Genomic DNA, 7,008 nt, shown 5'->3' with positions numbered 1-7,008 from the left:
TTGAGATACATCTCAATATAGGACTCATGTTGATGAGATTGAGATACATCTCAATATAGGACTCATATTGATGAGACTGAGATACATCTCAATACATGACTCATGTTGATGAGATTGAGATACATCTCAATATAGGACTCATGTTGATGAGATTGAGATACATCTCAATATCGGACTCATGTTGATGAGACTGAGATACATCTCAATGTAGGACTCATGTTGATGAGACTGAGATACATCTCAATACAGGACTCATGTTGATGAGACTGAGATACATCTCAATGCAGGACTCATGTTGATGAGACAGATACATCTCAATACAGGTCTCATGTTGATGAGATTGAGATGCATCTCAATACAGGACTCATGTTGATGAGACTGAGATACATCTCAATACAGGACTCTTGTTGATGAGACTGAGATACATCTCAATACAGGACTCATGTTGATGAGATTGAGATACATCTCAATATAGGACTCATGTTGATGAGATAGAGATACATCTCAATACAGGACTCATGTTGATGAGACTGAGATACATCTCAATACAGGACTCATTTGATGAGTTTGAGATACATCTCAATATAGGACTCATGTTGATGAGATTGAGATACATCTCAATATAGGACTCATGTTGATGAGATTGAGATACATCTCAACACAGGACTCATGTTAATGAGATTGAGATACATCTCAATATAGGACTCATGTTGATGAGATTGAGATACATCTCAATATAGGACTCATATTGATGAGACTGAGATACATCCCAATACATGACTCATGTTCATGAGACTGAGATACATCTCAATATAGGACTCATGTTGATGAGATTGAGATACATCTCAATATAGGACTCATGTTAATGAGATTGAGATACATCTCAATGTAGGACTCATGTTGATGAGACTGAGATACATCTCAATACAGGACTCATGTTGATGAGATTGAGATACATCTCAATATAGGACTCATGTTGATGAGATTGAGATACATCTCAATATAGGACTCATGTTGATGAGACTGAGATACATCTCAATGTAGGACTCATGTTGATGAGACTGAGATACATCTCAATACAGGACTCATGTTGATGAGACTGAGATACATCTCAATGCAGGACTCATGTTGATGAGACTGAGATACATCTCAATACAGGTCTCATGTTGATGAGATTGAGATGCATCTCAATACAGGACTCATGTTGATGAGACTGAGATACATCTCAATACAGGACTCATGTTGATGAGACTGAGATACATCTCAATATAGGACTCATGTTGATGAGACTGAGATACATCTCAATACAGGACTCATGTTGATGAGATTGAGATACATCTCAATACAGGACTCATGTTGATGAGATTGAGATACATCTCAATACAGGACTCATGTTGATGAGATTGAGATACATCTCAATGCAGGACTCATGTTGATGAGATTGAGATACATCTCAATATAGGACTCATGTTGATGAGATTGAGATACATCTCAATATCGGACTCATGTTGATGAGACTGAGATACATCTCAATGTAGGACTCATGTTGATGAGACTGAGATACATCTCAATACAGGACTCATGTTGATGAGACTGAGATACATCTCAATGCAGGACTCATGTTGATGAGACAGATACATCTCAATACAGGTCTCATGTTGATGAGATTGAGATGCATCTCAATACAGGACTCATGTTGATGAGACTGAGATACATCTCAATACAGGACTCATGTTGATGAGACTGAGATACATCTCAATACAGGACTCATGTTGATGAGATTGAGATACATCTCAATATAGGACTCATGTTGATGAGATAGAGATACATCTCAATATAGGACTCATGTTGATGAGACTGAGATACATCTCAATACAGGACTCATTTGATGAGTTTGAGATACATCTCAATATAGGACTCATGTTGATGAGATTGAGATACATCTCAATATAGGACTCATGTTGATGAGATTGAGATACATCTCAATACAGGACTCATGTTGATGAGACTGAGATACATCTCAATACAGGACTCATGTTGATGAGACTGAGATACATCTCAATGCAGGACTCATGTTGATGAGACTGAGATACATCTCAATACAGGACTCATGTTGATGAGACTGAGGTACATCTCAATAATGGACTCATGTTGATGAGACTGAGATACATCTCAATGCAGGATTCATGTTGATGAGATTGAGATACATCTCAATGCAGGACTCATGTTGATGAGATTGAGATACATCTCAATACAGGACTCATGTTGATGAGACTGAGATACATCTCAATACTGGACTCATGTTGATGAGAATGAGGTAGATCTCAATATTGGACTCATGTTAAGGAGATTGAGATACATCTCAATGTAGGACTCATGTTGATGAGATTGAGATACATCTCAATACAGGACTCATGTTAATGAGATTGAGATACATCTCAATATAGGACTCATGTTGATGAGATTGAGATACATCTCAATATAGGACTCATATTGATGAGACTGAGATACATCTCAATACATGACTCATGTTGATGAGATTGAGATACATCTCAATATAGGACTCATGTTGATGAGATTGAGGTACATCTCAATATAGGACTCATGTTGATGAGACTGAGATACATCTCAATGTCGGACTCATGTTGATGAGATTGAGATACATCTCAATATAGGACTCATGTTGATGAGACTGAGATACATCTCAATAGAGGAGTCATGTTGCTGAGACTCCATCTTCAGGATGTTATTTCCATGGGGGAAGGGTAAGGCCACGGGAAGGATGAGGGATAAAATCCCTTTTTGATTCCTCATGGTTCTTAAGGAAGGTGTTCTGATCTCGCTCCAAAAGAAACTCAGAGGGAGTAGATCATTCCCGAATCTTCACAGAAAAATGGGGGAAAGATTCAATCTCAGAACGGTGGGAGCGTTTTTCAGCTTCGACAAGAAGGTCGTGACTGCTCACCACTCGGATGAGTAACTCGACTGCACGTCTTATGTGTCCTAAACGCGGACGTCGGAGGAGACACTTCCTTTCGATCCCAACGTTGTGTTTTCTTTCCTTTTCCCGCTTTCTCACCTTCCCTCCATTCAGTGTATCACCGAGCCCGCGTGAGTTTCCCTCGTTGCGGACTTCCTCGTGCAATCTCCTCAAAGAAACATTTGAATTACTTTTCTTTATTTATCTTCCAACAACCTCAAAAGCTGTTAAAATCACAACTCAAATCAGCAATTTAATTCCTCGAAGGTATTCTCACCCCATTCCTTCCTCTCGATCAAACTACCTCCGTTTACAAATTAATGTAGGTTCGTCGTGTTTGTCGTTTAAAATGACGACACAGCTCAAATATCAGCATTTCGACGTTTGTGTGTTCTTATTTATTGAATTCGAGTCATCAATGAACGCAACTGAGCGAGGGGCGTGGCTTATCGGTTTCCAGGAAGCCCACGCGGCCTTGACGACAACCAGAGGGTGGGTCCAACTCCCAAAGCCAAAGCAGACACCAACGGCTTGCGAGTACGGAGACCATAACTTGGGAACCACTTGTCCGATTAATTTCAAACCTTGAAAACGCACATCCTCGGGTCCCAGCAATATACCTGGGAAGTTTCAAGTAGATCGGACCAGTGGTTGTCGAGAAACAGCGGTCGCAGACAAACATGCCACAGACAAACATGCACACAGACAAACATGCACACAGACAAACATGCACACAGAGATCTTACGTTCAATGAAAAAAGTGGGTGGGACAATCGATATGTTATCCCCCCCTTGATAAAAAGTTGGGGGGGGGGAGGACATGTCCCCCACTAATCGACGTCCATATGCCATTGTATTGAAAAGAAAAAAAAAGAAAGAGATGGAGGTTCCACTGGGGATCAAACCCAGGACCTTCTGCGTGTAAAGCAGATGTGATGACCACTACACTATAGAACCAACTGACAGTAGAGTTTCTGTGTTATCTATCTATAATTCCAGCAATGCGTGTGTGTGTGTGTGTGTGTGTGTGTGTGTGTGTGTGTGTGTGTGTGTGTGTGTGTGTGTCTGTGTGTGTGTGTGTGTGTGTGTGTGTGTCTTGTGTGTGTGTGTGTGTGTGTGTGTGTGTGTGTGTGTGTGTGTGTGTGTGTGTGTGTGTGTGTGTGTGTCTGTGTGTGTGTGTGTGTGTGTGTGCGCGCGACCGCCGTTTCCCGACAACCACTGGTCCGACGTAATTGAAACTTGCCAGGATTATTGCTGGGGACCCGAGGATGTGCCTTTTCAAGGTTTTATGTTAATCGGACAAGCGGTTCCCAAGTCACGGCCATTTATTTGCCAACCAATGACAGGACACGGTGCTATGACATCACGAATGACATCAAAAAAATTTTTTTTGCACGATTGACGTCACAATTCTTTTCTTCTTCGTTTGATATGATGTCACAATTGACACTGGGGACCTGACTGTGTGCCTTTTCAAGGTTTGGTATCGTTCTTCATCCGTTTCAGCTGTTTCTCAAGTGTTTCCCAAGGTTTGAATTAATTGTTCAACTTATTAATTAATCCCAAGGTTTGAATTTTTCCCAAGGGAAACAGCTGTTTCCCAAGGGTTTGAAAGCTGTTTTTTCCCAAGGTTTAAATTAATTGTTGTGCTTGGTAGACATTTGTGAATACATTTGCAGAGAGAAGGCGGAGAGAGGAGGGGAGAGAGAGGGGGGAAAGAGAGGGAGGGCATCACAATTCAAGAGAGGGGAGAGAGGAGTGGCGAGGGGGGCGAGAGGGGTGTGAGAGTGGGGGCGAGAGAGAGGGGCGAGAGAGGAGGGGGAGAGAGGGAGGTAAGATAGGGGGCGAGAGGGGGGGCGAGAGAGAGGGGGCGTCACAATTCTTCTTCTTCTTTGTTTGATATGACGTTACAATTGACGCTGGGGACCTGAGTATGTGCCTTTTCAAGGTTTGATATCGTTCTTCATCCATTTCAGCTGCTTCCCAAGTGTTTCCCAAGGTTTGAAGCTATTTTTTTCCCAACGTTTGAATTAGTTGTTCAAATTATTAATTGATCCCAAGGTTTGAATTTTCCCATGGGAAACAGCTGCTTCCCAAGGGTTTGAAAGCTGTTTTTTTCCAATGTTTGAATTAATTGTTCAAATTATTAATTAATCCCAAGGTTTAAATTTTCCCAAGGGAAAGAGCTGTTTGAATTTTTTTATTTTTTTTTCATTTTTGCATGTACGGCCACACATGAACGGGCACGCACGTACGGGTCTGTGGGTCTGTGTGTTTGTCTGCGACCGCTGTTTCTCGACAACCACTGGTCCGATCTACTTGAAACTTCCCAGGTATATTGCTGGGGCCCGAGGATGTGCGTTTTCAAGGTTTGAAATTAATCGGACAAGTGGTTCCCAAGTTATGGTCTCCGTACTCGCAATCCGTTCGTGTCTGCTTTGGCTTTGGGAGTTGGACCCACCCTCTGGTTGTCGTCAAGGCCGCGTGGGCTTCCTGGAAACCGATAAGCCACGCCCCTCGCTCAGTTGCGTTCATTGATGACTCGAATTCAATAAATTAGAACAACATACAAACGTCGAAATGCTGATATTTGAGCTGTGTCGTCATTTTAAACGACAAACACGACGAACCTACATTAATTTGTAAACGGAGGTAGTTTGATCGAGAGGAAGTAACGGGGTGAGAATACCTTCGAGGAATTAAATTGCTGATTTGAGTTGTGATTTTAACAGCTTTTGAGGTTGTTGGAAGATAAATAAAGAAAAGTAATTCAAATGTTTCTTTGAGGAGATTGCACGAGGAAGTCCGCAACGAGGGAAACTCACGCGGGCTCGGTGATACACTGAATGGAGGGAAGGTGAGAAAGCGGGAAAAGGAAAGAAAACACAACGTTGGGATCGAAAGGAAGTGTCTCCTCCGACGTCCGCGTTTAGGACACATAAGACGTGCAGTCGAGTTACTCGTCCGAGTGGTGAGCAGTCACGACCTTCTTGTCGAAGCTGTTAAAACGCTCCCACCGTTCTGAGATTGAACCTTTCCCCCATTTTTCTGTGAAGATTCGGGAATGATCTACTCCCTCTGAGTTTCTTTTGGAGCGAGATCAGAACACCTTCCTTAAGAACCATGAGGAATCAAAAAGGGATTTTATCCCTCATCCTTCCTGTGGCCTTATCCTTCCCCCATGGAAATAACATCCTGAAGATGGAGTCTCAGCAACATGAGTCCTGCATTGAGATGGATCTCAGTCTCATCAACATGAGTCCTGTATTGAGATGTATCTGAGTCTCATCAACATGAGTCCTATATTGAGATGTATCTCAATCTCATCAACATGAGTCCTGTATTGAGATGTAGCTCAATCTCATCAACATGAGTCCTGTATTGAGATGTATCTGAGTCTCATCAACATGAGTCCTATATTGAGATGTATCTCAATCTCATCAACATGAGTCCGATCTAATTGAAACTTGCCACGTATATTGTTGGGGCCCTGTGGATGTGCCTTTTCAAGGATTGATATTAATCGGCCAAGTGGTTCCCAAGTTACGGCCATTTATTTGCCAACTAATGACAGGACACGGTGCTATGACATCACTATTGACGTCACACTTAATGTTTTTTTGCACGTACGGGCACCCACCTATGGGCAAGTGGTTCCCAAGTTATGGCCATTTATTTACCAAACCAATGACAGGACACGGGGCTATGAAGAGAGAATTGACGTCACACTTGTTGTTTTTTTTATTATTATCATTTTTTTGCACGTACGGGCCCGGTTTCTAGTATTGGTGATGGTCACGTACTAGTATTGGTGTATTGGTCACGTACTAGTATTGGTGATGACTGGATGTTTGACATTTGAAACGATGCTGACAAGGCATTACAAAATGTCTTCATGATCTCACTGTTGTGGCCAATTAAAACAACTTTCTCTCCTTGGATCTAAATGTCTGTTTTTCTTGCGGAGAGAAAATGAAGTTATACACAAACCTTGTTCAGTTTTTCCAGCAACCTTAACTCTTCAAGAC

At 41.9% G+C, this 7,008-nt stretch overlaps 1 non-coding gene across 1 annotated transcript; it reads right to left on the bottom strand.

Moving 5' to 3' along the window:
- Window positions 1-3,864: 3,864 nt before the first annotated feature.
- TRNAV-UAC (transfer RNA valine (anticodon UAC)) lies at window positions 3,865-3,937 on the bottom strand. The gene has a single exon. It is a non-coding gene; the product is annotated as a tRNA-Val (tRNA).
- Between the last annotated feature and the right edge of the window lie 3,071 nt (window positions 3,938-7,008).

This window comes from Eptatretus burgeri, chromosome 10 (genome assembly GCF_056783735.1).
Source record: "Eptatretus burgeri isolate ZD-2024b chromosome 10, Ebu_testis_v1, whole genome shotgun sequence".
NCBI lineage: Eukaryota > Metazoa > Chordata > Myxini > Myxiniformes > Myxinidae > Eptatretus > Eptatretus burgeri.
The sequence above is the reverse complement of the archived record's forward strand: the minus strand, read 5'-3'. Positions and strand labels throughout refer to the sequence as shown.